Source organism: Antechinus flavipes, chromosome X (genome assembly GCF_016432865.1).
Source record: "Antechinus flavipes isolate AdamAnt ecotype Samford, QLD, Australia chromosome X, AdamAnt_v2, whole genome shotgun sequence".
Classification (NCBI taxonomy): Eukaryota; Metazoa; Chordata; class Mammalia; order Dasyuromorphia; family Dasyuridae; genus Antechinus; species Antechinus flavipes.
Window position 1 is genome coordinate 39,737,677 of NC_067404.1, and position 13,639 is coordinate 39,751,315.

The window sequence follows — 13,639 nt, forward strand, 5'->3', positions numbered from 1 at the left end:
TGAACCTCATAAGATCCTCCTTTGCCCAAAAGGAAGTGAGACAAGAAAATCTAGAGCCAAAGTCTAGGCCCCTTTTTCCACCTCATACAGTGTCTCCTTGCTTAGACCACTTCTGGAATGGCTCAGGTTCTCAACTAGCTTGATAATTAAATTTTCTTTGGCCCCTTCTTTCCATAAACAATAGTACAACAAACAAGTACTTTCAGTGCAAGTTCCCCTACTTTGTACATTGAATCTAAAGCCTGTGATTGAATTTGATAGAGTAAGCATTTTAACACCTAGTTTAAGTGGAATAACTAGATTGAATAAGTCAAAAGTCCTCCACATGGATGTATATATTCATACGTACATGTAAACACAGAAAACAAAGCCAGAGACACTGGGACTTCTGACAAATCTGAAAGGACATTCAGAAGAAGATTTTTTTTTTACTCACTTCATTAATTCTATCTTATTAAATCTTAGAAGTTTCATGTAAGATTTTACCCATTATTTTGTAGGTTTGATTTTTTTTTGATGGAAATTGTGCATCATATAATACCAAGAAAGCAAACTTTTTAAAAACTAGGCCTCTGCATTTTGCCAGGGTGGAAGTCAAAGAGTGATTGGCACAGGTGTTTTGACTTCTGTTTCTGAGCTGGACTCCTTAGGCAACCTGTTTAGTCCCCAGAATCTATCTGGGCTAAGCCTGGGTCCTCTTCCTTTCCTGAGGGCTCACCATTTTGATATCAGGCACTACAGAAACTGAATTGACTTAGCTCATTACAGCTTAGAACTTCTAAACTTAAGAGATCAACCATCCCTTTTAGCTGGGATTGCAGATATTTGCCACCATTCCTGACTATACTTTTTTTTTTTTTTAAGGGAAAAGGCAGGATAAGGAAAGGGAACAGCAAGTACTCTGCTTTGTACAGAAAGCAAAGTACAAGAAGGGGGTAGTATGCTATAAATCTGGAAAATTAGGTTAGAAGAAGATTGTAGAAGAACCTTAAATCCCAGGCTTTTGTTCTAGGGTCTATTAGAATGCCTTGAACAGAGTCAGACTTCTTGTTTCTTTAACTGAATTCTTTTATTTGATGAATAATGAGGAATCTCTTCAAAGTTTCTGAGAGGATCATCTTGTTAATTAGGCCAGTGAATTCACTAGTAAAATCACCCTGGCATTGGTGTGAAGGATGGTTGAAGGAAGGGAGAGACTGGAGGCAGGGAGACCTATTAGGCCTCTATTATATTCCAATTATATATTATATTCCATGGCCAGAGTCCATGGAAATCTGACTTAGGATCATGATAGGGAGAGTGGGAAGAAAAATTCCAGTGAGGAAGATATTGTAGGAACAAAATCAACAGAATATGGCAACTGATTCGATCGGGGGACTGAGGGAAAAGGGAGATTAAAACAGTGCTCTTGATGAGGACCTATGTGAGGGGGTGAAGTCTAGTTTTTCAGGGCTCTCAGTATGGGAGCCAAAAATATGAGGTTTAGGTTTGGGGGTTCCCTTTAGTAGGGAACCAAATGATAAGGTCTAGATTTAGGGAACCAAAATGAGATTAGGGTTTCTGGTGGTCAGGGAGTTAAATGATAAGGTCTAGTGGCTGGTTCAGGGAACCAAATGGAGAGGTTTGGCTCCCCTGCACCCCCTTGCAATTTGGCGCAAGGGTAGGGAGTTTTGGGGAACCCCCTTCTGGCGGTGCAGAGATTCTCTGTAAAGGAATTTACAAACTCGAAACCCTAGATTGATACAAGAGGTTTAATTATAGGGATTGGGAAGTAAGGATAGAAATCCTGACAGAGAGGCATAAAGTCTGGTTAGGGAAATAGGTGAGGATAAAGAAAGTGTGGCACTGGAAAAGAATATTATTCCAGCGGGCAGAGGCTTCCTTGGCATAGCATGGCATGTTTAGAAACTCTGCAAGGAAAGGAGTTTTTAATTGCCATGTTTATAAGGAGGTCTTTGGCTGTAGTCGAGGCCTGCTCCCCTTCCCAATGAAGCGGGTGGGTGGAGTTGAATTGAATAGAAGATCTTTAATTGAATAGGGTTGGAATTCTTTTAGCTCCGGACTGAACCAATCCCACATAGATAACAGAATGAAGCTGGGGTCCCTCACTGAGGCAGAGTCCAAGGAAAATTTCTCCTTCAAGGAGTTTTAGAGTTTTGGGGTCCCTTCTGCAGATGGATTAGGTGAGTATTAATAGAGAAAGACTGAAACACTGAGAATAGAATTTTCTATTCCACAGGCAAGCGGGGAAGAGTACAGATGGAAGCATCTCAGTCTTAAGTGAGCCTTTATTCCAGTCCCATTCCAAGTGGGGCTCTCTAGAAACCCCACCTTTACTCACCCAATCAGAAAGCCAAGTTATGATGTCAATCCCTTGCCCCCTCAGGTGTAGATCTTAGCTAACTCCTTTTCAGGAATAGCCCACTATGGGGTACTCTCTCCCACCTTCTCCTACCTTATAGCTTCTTCGCTTTCATGGATCCTTCCTTCTGGTTAATCATGAGCTGGCCCATCATGGGATATTCCTGCCTCATGGTGTCTTTTTCCTTGTTATAACTAACTTCATAACTTTTCCTTGTTATAGCTAACTTTTTTAGGATGCTAAATCCATTTAAGAGTTAGCCCAACAGCCAGTGGGTGAATCCCCTTCCCCTATCAACCCCTTTTGGGGTTAGTTTGCTAAACTTCTCTATGGGATTTAGCCCAGCACCAACCTACTCCTACCTGATAGTGTCTTCCCATGATTGGCTTCTTCCTCCTAGTTAAATGTGAGTTCTACTAGGAAACTTGTCTTTCCTCTTGTTAATTGTTAACCCTTTCCTTGATAATTCCTGTGAGCTATTCACATAATAAAATAGCAAAACCCTTGTAACCTGTGATGAATGTCTAATGACATAATTATTTATACCAAGAACTAAATCTCTATTATGTTATTTTTATTTAATATTCTGGTTTTGGGAGGGGGAGGGGGAAGATGAAGCAGTTGGGGTTAAATGATTTGCCCAGGGTCATACAACTAGTAAGTATTAGTGTGTGAGGCTTGATTTGAACTCAGTTCCTTTTGACTCCAGGGCCAGTCCTCAATCCACAGTGACTTCTAGCTGCCCCTATATCATATTCTTTTACAATTAGGCTCTCCCAAAACCAGTTCTTGTGTCTATTTTATCATTTCACTCTGAATTTATAAGTCTGGATGACTAGGAGAATTTTTTTTAAGTTAGAAGTTAGTAGCTTTTATAGCTGCAGAGTAACTACTAATGCTGCAGAGGAGGGATCTTTCTCAAATTGGCCTATTTTTTCTTTATATCAATTTAAGCCTAAATACTTTGGGAGAGAAGGAAGGAATATAATTCTGCAATTTCACAGCTAATAGTATGGAGTTCAGCACCTAGAACTAAGGAAAAAACCCAGAAATGTCTTTTTCCTAGGCTTTTCAAAAAAGTTCACTTTATACAGATTTGCATTTGATGAGTCAACAAGAATTTGTTAGATATTTACTGTGCAATGTGCAAAGTTACTTTGAATACAAAGTAAGGCCTTCCGGGAACTCCTGTTCTAAAGGAAGAGAGAAACATAAAAATAACTTGATACATATAAGATATGGATACAGTAACTGGAAGGTAATCTCAAATGAGAATACACTAACAGCTTGGGAAATTGGGATGTCTTTTATTTTTGACATTCATTTAAAAAGCTGAGTTCTAAATTCTCTATCTCCTATCTTCCCACCCATCCATCCCATCCTCTACCCATTGAGAAGGCAAGCAATGTGTGATATCAATTAAGAAGAAGAGGAAGCCGGGAAAACTAAGAGGCTGAAGTAAGGAGGGAGCTCATTCCAGGCATGAAAGACAGCTAATGCAAAGAAAGGCCCCCAGACTAGAGAAAAGGTGATATGTGCAAGGAATAAGAAGTTGGCCACTGTGGCTGGATCATGGAAAGCATGGAAAGGGGAGGAAAGTGTAAGAATGACTGGGAAGGCAGGAAGGGGACAAATAGAGGACTATATTTTTGATCTTGGAGGAAATAGCCACTGGAGTTGGCTGAAGTGAGGGGAGGGTGGGAATATGGTCACATCTATGCTTTTAGTCCGCCTCATCTTGGCCCCTTACTGAAAGATGGATTGGAGGAGGGAAAAATCTGGGACAAGGAATCAAACCAGGCTATTGCAATAGACCAGATGAGAGGTAATAATTAGCACCACACGGGATCTATGGAGTGAATGACAGTGAAGGGAGTTTACCATTGAAAACTCTAATCCAATCTGGCTGCAACCTGGTTTATGGATTGATTAAACCCTCTACAACTCTCACGTACAGAAACCTGAACTTCTTGCTATTCCTCAGATGCACGTTATGCCTTTCTACAGACTGCTTCACAAAATGCTATCCTTCCTGTTGGAACTTCCAGCTCCTTTAAAAACTCAGGCTCAAGCCATACCTTCTTCAAGAGGCCTTGTCTCATTCCTCCTTTCTTCCCCTGCCATTACAATCTGTTTTTGGACAGATATGCTTTTTCATGAAATCTTTGGTTGGTCAATGATCATTGAAGCTTCATTGATTGATGCAACCACAATAAAATCTTAAGTTTTACTCAAAGAGGAGGAAAGGGAAATTTGAAGGAGGAACAGGTTTGCAGAGGAACATATTAAATCAATTTGAGATGAAACCTTCAGTAGGCAGTTGAAAATGAGGGGGTTGGATCTCAAAGAGAACACCAGTTCCAGAATCATCTGCATAGAGATGAGAAGTAGAGCCCTACACAGCAACAAGATTATTCAATGATGGATTATGATGGATGTGGTTCCTTATGTGGTTCCTTTCAACAGTGAGGTGTTCCGATGGTCTTGTGATGGAGAGAGCCATCTACACCCAGGGAGAGGACTGTGGGGACTGAATGTGGATCACAACATAGTCTTTTCACTGTTGTTCTTGTATGCTTACATTTTCTTTTTCTTTTTTTTTTCTTTTTGATCTGAATTTTCCTTTTTTTTTTTTAAATGAAAGCTTTTTGTTTTCAAAACATATGCATGGATAATTTTTCAACATTAACCCTTGCAAAACTTTGTGTTCTGATTTTTGCCCCCTTCCCCTAGCCCCTCCCCTAGATGGCAAGTGATCCAATATATGTTAAACATGGTAGAAATATATTAAATCCAATATATGCATACATATTTACACAATTATCTTGCACAAGAAAAATCAAATCAAATGGGAAAAAGAAAATAAAATGCAAGGAAAGAACAACAACAACAAAAAAAACTGAAAATGTTATGTTGTGATCCACACTCAGTTCCCACAGTCCTCTCCCTGGGTGTAGATGGCTCTTTCCATCACAAGATCATTGGAACACCTCACTGTTGAAAGGAACCACATCCATCATAATCCATCATCGAATAATCTTGTTGTTGCTGTGTACAATTGATCTGATTTTTCTTGTGCAGCAGGATAATTGTGGAAATATGTATAGAAGAACTGCATATGATTAACATATATTGGATTACTGGGCCATCTGGGGGAGGAGGGAGAGGAGAGGGATGGAAAAAAAAACTCAGAACACAAGTTTTTGAAAGAGTGAATGTTGAAAACTATGCATGTGTTTTGAAAATTAAAAAGCTTTAATAATATTTTTTTAAAAAGAAGTGGAGTACTGGGTGTAGATCAGATTGACAACTGAGATGGGTCAAGAGGAAAGACAAGAGACTGGAGAAAAAGAGAAATGGGAACAGCTAGAGGCAAAAGGAGTTTAAAAAAGGAGCCATCAGAGATGTAGAAAGCAAGCCAGGAAAGCACAGAGCTGTGGAGTACTGTAGTACTAGGGATCTGGGACTGGGGCCTAAGGTAAATTGGGGCAAAATGTATGTAGCACCTCTTTTTAAGTAGGACACTATTGCTCTCTACTAGACTAGAAGAGGTACTTTTCCCATAGATAGGTGTTCCAAGAATCTAATGAACTAAGAGCCTTTCACTTTGCCAAGAGTACATCTTGACATTGTACCAGACCCACACCTCACAGGCCTGTCTTTGAAAATAACAGCATGTACACCCAGCGAAAGAACTCTGGGAGATGACTAAGAACCATTACACCAAATTCCCAATCCCTCTATTTTTGCCTGCCTGCATTTTGGATTTCCTTCACAGGCTAATTGTATACTATTTCAGAGTCCGATTCTTTTTGTACAGCAAAATAATGGTTTGGACATGTATCCTTATTTTGTATTTAATTTATATTTTAATAGATTTAACATGTATTGGTCAGCCTGCCATCTGGGGGAGGGGATGGGGGCAAGGAGGGGAAAAATTGGAACAAAAGGTTTGGCAGTCGTCAATGCTAAAAAATTATCCACGCATATAACTTGTAAATAAAAAGCTATTAAAAATTTTAAAAAAGAACAAATTAAATGATTAAAAATTTAAAAAAAGAAAATAACAGCATGGATATAATAAACATGCATGAGGAAATTAGAAGTTGATTATATCAGGGACATTTCAGTTCAAAGACAAGTATGCAAACTTATTCATTCAAATGGGATTTTGCTCAAATAATGACTTTGTACAAGGAAGTAAGTTCTACCAGCATATGACAATTCTTCAAAATCAGAGAAAAATACATGTGGAAGAAAGAAGAACTGGACTAAGGGTATTGAGCGAGATAGGATATAGGCGTAGTGAATAGTAGGGATGGAAGTGAAAGCTGCAATCAGTAGGGAAAAGGATTTATCAGAGACATGACCTGACCAGCATACCTATTCCAGGCTTCCACCTCCATGTTTTTGCTACTTTGACAGAAAGCAAGAAAGTTTCAGATCCTCTCAGCCCTGGGAGAACTCAAAGAGAGAATATGTGTTCTTCAAGAGGAGGGCAGAGGGTGGGAGCCCTCCCATGTCTACCTTCTAAGGTCTTTAGGAAGAGAGAGAAAGAGCTGTTATGCCACAATTCTCTTTTATTGTCCTGACTCAGTTTCCCTAATTATCCTGACCCAGTCCTGACTCAATTTCCCTAATTGTTCTGCTTCAGTTTATAATTGTCTTCTCAGTCCTGCAAAACCACCCCTCCCTCTTAATCAGAATACTTGATAAGGGTAAAAGATCTTATGTTTTAGAATATCAGAATGCCTCTCCCCATCTCAAGTTATCAGAATATCAGATACGGTCTTATCAAGATGCCTCTCTCCATCTCTGGGTGCCTCCCCCTGATTATGTCATGCCCCTCTCCGGAGGCTCACCCCACCCTGTCAGAGTCCTGTTCCTGCTCTCAGCACCCTGACTCCACCTCTGCCTCAGTCTACCTGCTGAGTCTGAGCCATGTGTATATAGGTCATTGAGAACTCACTTTGTTGGCTGGATTCTTGGAGATGATAGTCTCATTCAGCCCTAGGACCAAACCGTGGATCCATTTAGTCCCAGTACATCTCTCCCTTTTAAATGATTTATCAAATTATTTATATATATTTATATATGTAATTTATATGTAATAGAAATTAAATTATTAAATACTCTCTAATTTCTTTCTTGCCTCAGTTTCTCTGGCATTACAAAGGGAGAGACAGACAGACAGACAGACAGAGACAGAGAGAGACAGCACAATTGACTGCTGAGCTCATTTCTACCCCACAAAAAGAAAACCCAGTTCCTGCCAGCAAAAAAGAGGCCAGAGAACCAAACCTTCCTCTTCCATTACATGTATTCTTCAAGCTGTAAAACATATTGGCACCTCCTACTGTGTCACAGTAAGAACATACTGGAAGAGTACTTTATGCCATCCTATCTCCACTCCAATTTTGGCTAACCTTGCAAGCATTCGTGTCCTTTTTACTCGTGCACATGAACTAACAACATAAGAATTCAGTAGTCTTTCTTTTTCTTTTTTTAAGTATCTTTTTTTCAAGGGTCATAAGTTCCTGCTGGGGGGAAAGAAAGATTTCACTTGTAGAGATATTTTTGTTCATGATGTTCTGCCAGAATCTGGTGCCCCACAAGCTCTGGACTTAATTCTCTGAGATCCTACTCTCGCTGGGAGGCTAGATCCCCAGAAGGCTGCTCCTGCTTCTCCCCTTGTGGTTCTAGGAGACCGTGGGACTGATGGTGAGGTGCCTTTTCAGTTGGCACAACTAGGTGGCGCAGTGGAGAAATCCATGGCCTGAGAATCAGGAAGACTCGTCCTTCTGAGTTCAAATCTGCTTTCACCTACTTCCTGACTCCCTTAACTGTTTGCCAATAGTTCACAAGTCCCCAGCAGTCTGGTTCCTCTCATGTCTTTTAGTTGATAAGCAATGAGTTGGCCGGCCCTAATTAGCTCACTTAAAGGGTCTTTTACTAAAGTGATATAGTAAGAACACTTGTAACAAACAAGTTACCCCCTTAAATCCTCTACCAGTACATCTCTCCCTTTTAAATGATTTATCAAATTATTTATATATATTTTTATATGTAATTTATATGTAATAGAAATTAAATTATTAAATACTCTCTAATTTCTTTCTTGCCTCAGTTTCTCTGGCATTACAAAGGGAGAGACAGACAGACAGACAGACAGAGACAGAGAGAGACAGCACAATTGACTGCTGAGTCTCCCCTTAAATCCTCTACCAGTACATACAGAGTCCAGGGGAAGTGAGCTCAAGCTGAAAGCACGTGTGGCCCAGAGGCTGTTAACATACAGCTCATGGAAGTTCTTTTGCTAGAGTCCTCAAGAGGTCTTCTACCTTTAGGTATAGTGTAACTTTCTGCTGAGATCCTTCTATAGAGAGACCTGAAGCTGCTTTTTCTCCCCATCTCTTGCTCTTTCTTTCTTTTTTATTAAAGCTTTTTAATTTTCAAAACATAGGCATGGATAATTTTTTTTAACATTGGCCCTTGCAAAACCTTGTGTTTCAATTTTCCCCCCACCCCTCCCCTAGATATCAAGTAATCCAATATATGTTAAACATGGTAAAAATATATGTTAAATTCAATATATGCATGCATATTTACACAATTATCTTGCTTGTACCAAGAAAAATCAAAAAGGAAAAAGATAGAAAGAAAATTAAATGCAAGCAAACAACAACAAAAAGAATGAAAATGCTATGTTGTGAATCATACTCAGCTCCCACAGTCTTCTCTCTGGATATATATGACTCTCTTCATCACAAGATCATTGGAACTACTGCCTTTTCTCAGTTTCTAATTTGGCTCCCAATAAGATATTGCCACCAAGTCATTGCTGTTCCAAGGACACTGCTGCTGCTGCTTTTCATCCTTTGGTCTCAAAGAGGACCAGTGACATCATGGTATGAGGTCTTGTCTTGTGTATAGACTGGATCTAAGTAGAGCAAAGCTGTACAAATCATCAGCCTTTTACTCTCTCCTCCAGAGTCATCAAAGTCCAGTGGTAAGGCAAAAGTTGAGACAACTGGCCATGGCTAGGGATGCAGTGAGTGACTCTGATCTTTTTAAGGTCTTTCCCAGGTCTCAGTGTGTCTGAGACAACACCCACTCAATGTCTAAGGGCTAGCTAAGAGTTGAGTCAAAAGATGGCCTACCACAGGACAAGGTGAGAAGTCCCAAGTTCTAGTCATATGACTGTCCAAAGTTCACAAGGTCATCCTCAGATCAAGGAGGGGGAGAAAAAGGTACTATCCTCCCAACCCTGCAGCACTTCCCTTTGAGATTTGACTGGGGCAGCTTCCAACCCTGTATAGCCAGACAAAGAAGTTAATTAGGTTGTTGGTTTTAGATGAACCCCATATTCTGAAGATATCTCTTAACACATAGTTAAAATATCTTTGATCAATCGATTCAATAGATTTGCTTTCATCTCACCTAGGGGCAGTCACTTTAAGTGGGAGTACAATGATTGATTCTATCCTGACACTCTTTTCACCCCCATCCCTCAAGCTGCTTATACTACTCTGGGAATAAGAGACTGCCTTTCCTGATTTTTTGCTGGATCTAGTTTCTTTCAATACTGCTTTGATCTTAAGTAGTATCTTATCCCAAAATTGACAGTTCATCCCATATGTCTTCATGCTACCCAAGGGGTCTAACTTTTAACCCTGTGGTCAACAAGTTGTTCCTCTCAAGAAATAAAGAGTTCAGTCTTCAGAAAAGTTCTATCAATGGCCTTGTGAAAGCTGCTCTGTTACGGGCCAGAACTTAAAACAAGGTGCTAAGTCACTGGAATTGATAGAGACAATGCTTATGTACTTAGTTCACACTTTTAGAGTTCACACCTTTAAGAGAGTTCACACCTTTAGAGAGCCTCAACTAGAATTGACTTCGGGAGATCCACAAGTCAGAAGCCCACAAGCCCACTCTCTCGGAGGTGGAGTCAATTCATTCCATTTTCCACCTTTGTTCTGGCTTGAGATTCGGAGGGAGCTAGGGGCTGAAGCTGGAAGAGACAACGGACTAGCAACAAGAGCTCTCGGAACCAAGGAGAGACACAGGCCTCTAAGAAAGCTAATGGGGCTATTTTGAAGAAAACAATAAAGCATTTGGACTTTAACTCCTAGCTGCATTTGAGGTGATTATTACTTTGAACTGAAAGGAAGGCTGCTTCCAGAAGCCCCCCAAGAAACCTGCTTCTAGAGAACCATTATATTTTATGCTCCTCCAGTCTTTACCATTCCCGGATATCCATCAAGGACTTCAGTATTCAAAGCCAACACTCGAGATTGTCACAATGGCTTTAGTATATCTTTCATGTGCATGCTGTAAGAGCTACAGGAACCTAGGTTGCAGGGGTACACAGACTGACTGCCAGGAAATCTTGGAAATTTAAGAGCATCCAAGAGGCCGGGTGATCCTTCTGATGGGGTGAATGGACTCTAGCAAAAAAATCACATCCCTGGCAACAAGCTAGTATCTGAATGGGCCCCTGTGAGGAACAGGCTGGATCCTGTGGAGTTATCTTGTACAGATAGCTACCCTGTACTGTTACCTTATACAGTCTTGGAGGTTAATTGCATAAACAGGACAACCAGGCCCACCAGTGGATTTACTGAGGCACACAATTAGCATAAATGGCACCCCTTGCTTGGGGTTCTTTTCCATAAAAGGTCCTAACTCTCCCATTGTTAATTCTGAATTCATTAGAAACTTTATCCACTTGTTAAAGTGTTACTATGATAAAGCTTTGTCCCTTGACTCGGGCATTCAGCAGCTACTGGTCGCAGGGTATGTGAGGTGCTGAGAATTTAAGAGAAAATTCAGATCATGCTTTTCTTTTCATAGGGCTGAAAAAGCTTTTAAGACAGGGAAGGCCGGGAACTCTCAGTAGCCAGAGGAACAGGGCACAGGGAATGCTAGCACAGGGCAAAACCACTGAGTGGGATGTGGGGAGATGGGGTAGAGGCAACTGAGGTCTCTAATGACTGTAGGCTTGGTGGGATGCTACCATATTGTTACAGTGAACACACTGTATTAATGACTTTATTGGAAAATGTTGCTTAGAACAACTGTGATTTGGGAATAAAGGAGAGGAACCTTTATGGTATAGAATTTCTAGGAGCTGTTAAATTCCAGCTACATCATCATTATCCCCAAATATATTAGGAAGAAGTTGGTAAAAATGCAGGTCTAAACGGAGGATATTTGTAAAACCCAAACAGACGGTATTATTTGGTCCTATTTCTCAGACATGTGACATAGACTACAATTATGTAAGAGGAAAGGAAAATTGTTTTACAAGGACATTTCCTTACAAAAGCAGGAAACGCATCAGGATCACATTGAAGAACAGTAATAAGAGAGATTTGATTCAAAGACCATCTTTGAATTGTTGGTTTTCTGTTTGTTTTAAAAGCAAATGACAGATTTCCCCTTCCTTTCTAGCTAGCAAAGCTCCATTTCTCACTCAGAAATGGTTAGTACAATGCTATTTCTGAAATCTTGTTCCACTGACATCAGTGTTTCCAAACCAGAATGTTGGAATGCCTCTGGTCATCAAAAAGTCCAAATGAGCGTATCACAGCAAATCAAGGCGTCCTCCTAGTTGGAGGACTACAAGCATCTTTCCTATGATGCCTTTTGGTTTATGGTTATTTTGCTCAGTGCTTTTTCTCTCTTTGTCCCCTAATAATACACATTCTGTCAACTTGCAAGCCAACTTCAGATTTGCTTAGTAGGAGCAATTTTTGGAGTTGGGGGAGAAGGGATGGAGATGGTATTGGGCCTATCATTTCATTTAAGCTCCTGATAACAAACTCTCTCTATAGATATACATCAACTCCTATTCTCCAACTTCAAGTGTTAAGAGAGTGGTCTGGTTACCAAGATTATCTTTACATGATTTTTTTTCCTAGTAAATTTATTTATTTTTAATACAGATTACTTTGTGAAACACGTTGGGAGAGAAAAATCAGAGCAAAAGGGAAAAACCATGGAAGAGATAAAAAACCAAAAAAGAAGTGAACATAGCATGTGTTGATTTACATCCAGTCTCCTTAGATCTTTTTCTGGATGCAGATGGCATTTTCTGCCCACAGTCTATTGGGATCGCTTTGGTTCACTGAACCACTGAGAAGAAGCAAGTCTTTCACAGTTGATCATCGCACATTCTTGCTGTTATTGTGTACAATGTTTTCCTGGTTCTGTTCATTTCACTCAGCATAAGTTCATATAAATCTTTCCAGGTCTTTCTAAAATCAGCTTGTTCATGATTTTTATAGAGCAATAATATTCCATCATCTTCATATATCACAGCTTGTTCAGCCATTCCCCAATTGATGAGTATCTCCTCGTTTTCCAATTCTTTGCTACCACAAAAAGAGCTGCTACAAGCATATTTGCACATGTGGGTCCTTTTCCCTCCTTTATGATTTCCTTGGGATACAGACCCAGTAATGGCACTGATGGATCAAAGGGTATGCACAGTTTTATAGCTCTTTGCTCTCCAGAATGGTTGGATTATTTCACAATTCCACCAACAATGCATTACTGTCCCAGTTTTCCCACATCCCCTCGGACATTTATCATTATCTTTTCCTGTCATCATCTTTACATGAATTTGGAAAAAATAAAATACTATTTGTTCCCCTAAAATTTTCCATTATAAATTTATAAACACTCTCAGTAAATGTTAATGAATGGATGTGAAATCGATGTGTAGGTAGAAAGGCTTCTCGTCCAATCCCAGAGATAGACGATGTCTCTTTCCTAAGGACCAGCTGAGCTAGTGTTTTCACAATGAGAACTTTACACAGTTTAGTGAAAGTATAGGATTATAGGACCCTAGCTCTAGAGGTGGAAGGGACCACAGAGGCCCCAAAATCAATCCCTTTATTTGACAGATGAAGAAATTGAGGCCTGGGGCAAGTAACTGGAACCCTGATGGTCTGGGGTACAAAGCTGTGCATGGAGTTCTTGAATAAATGGGCCTGACTTCTCTAGAGTGATAATGAGGATGGTTTGCCCTTCTTGTCCCATGCTGTCTTTGATATCTCCCTCGGGGAGAGAGATTTTAGCAATTTGCCTAGAATCCCAGAACTAATAAATGGGGCAGAATTTAACCTGGATCTTCCCGATTCCAAGTCCAGTGCCTTGTCCATCGTGCCATACTGCTAGCTCTTGGAAGTGGAAAGGCCAAAATTCAGATTTACAAAACTGAATAAGAATATAATAAATATAATAAAAGATTAGTTTTTAAAACTAAGTCAA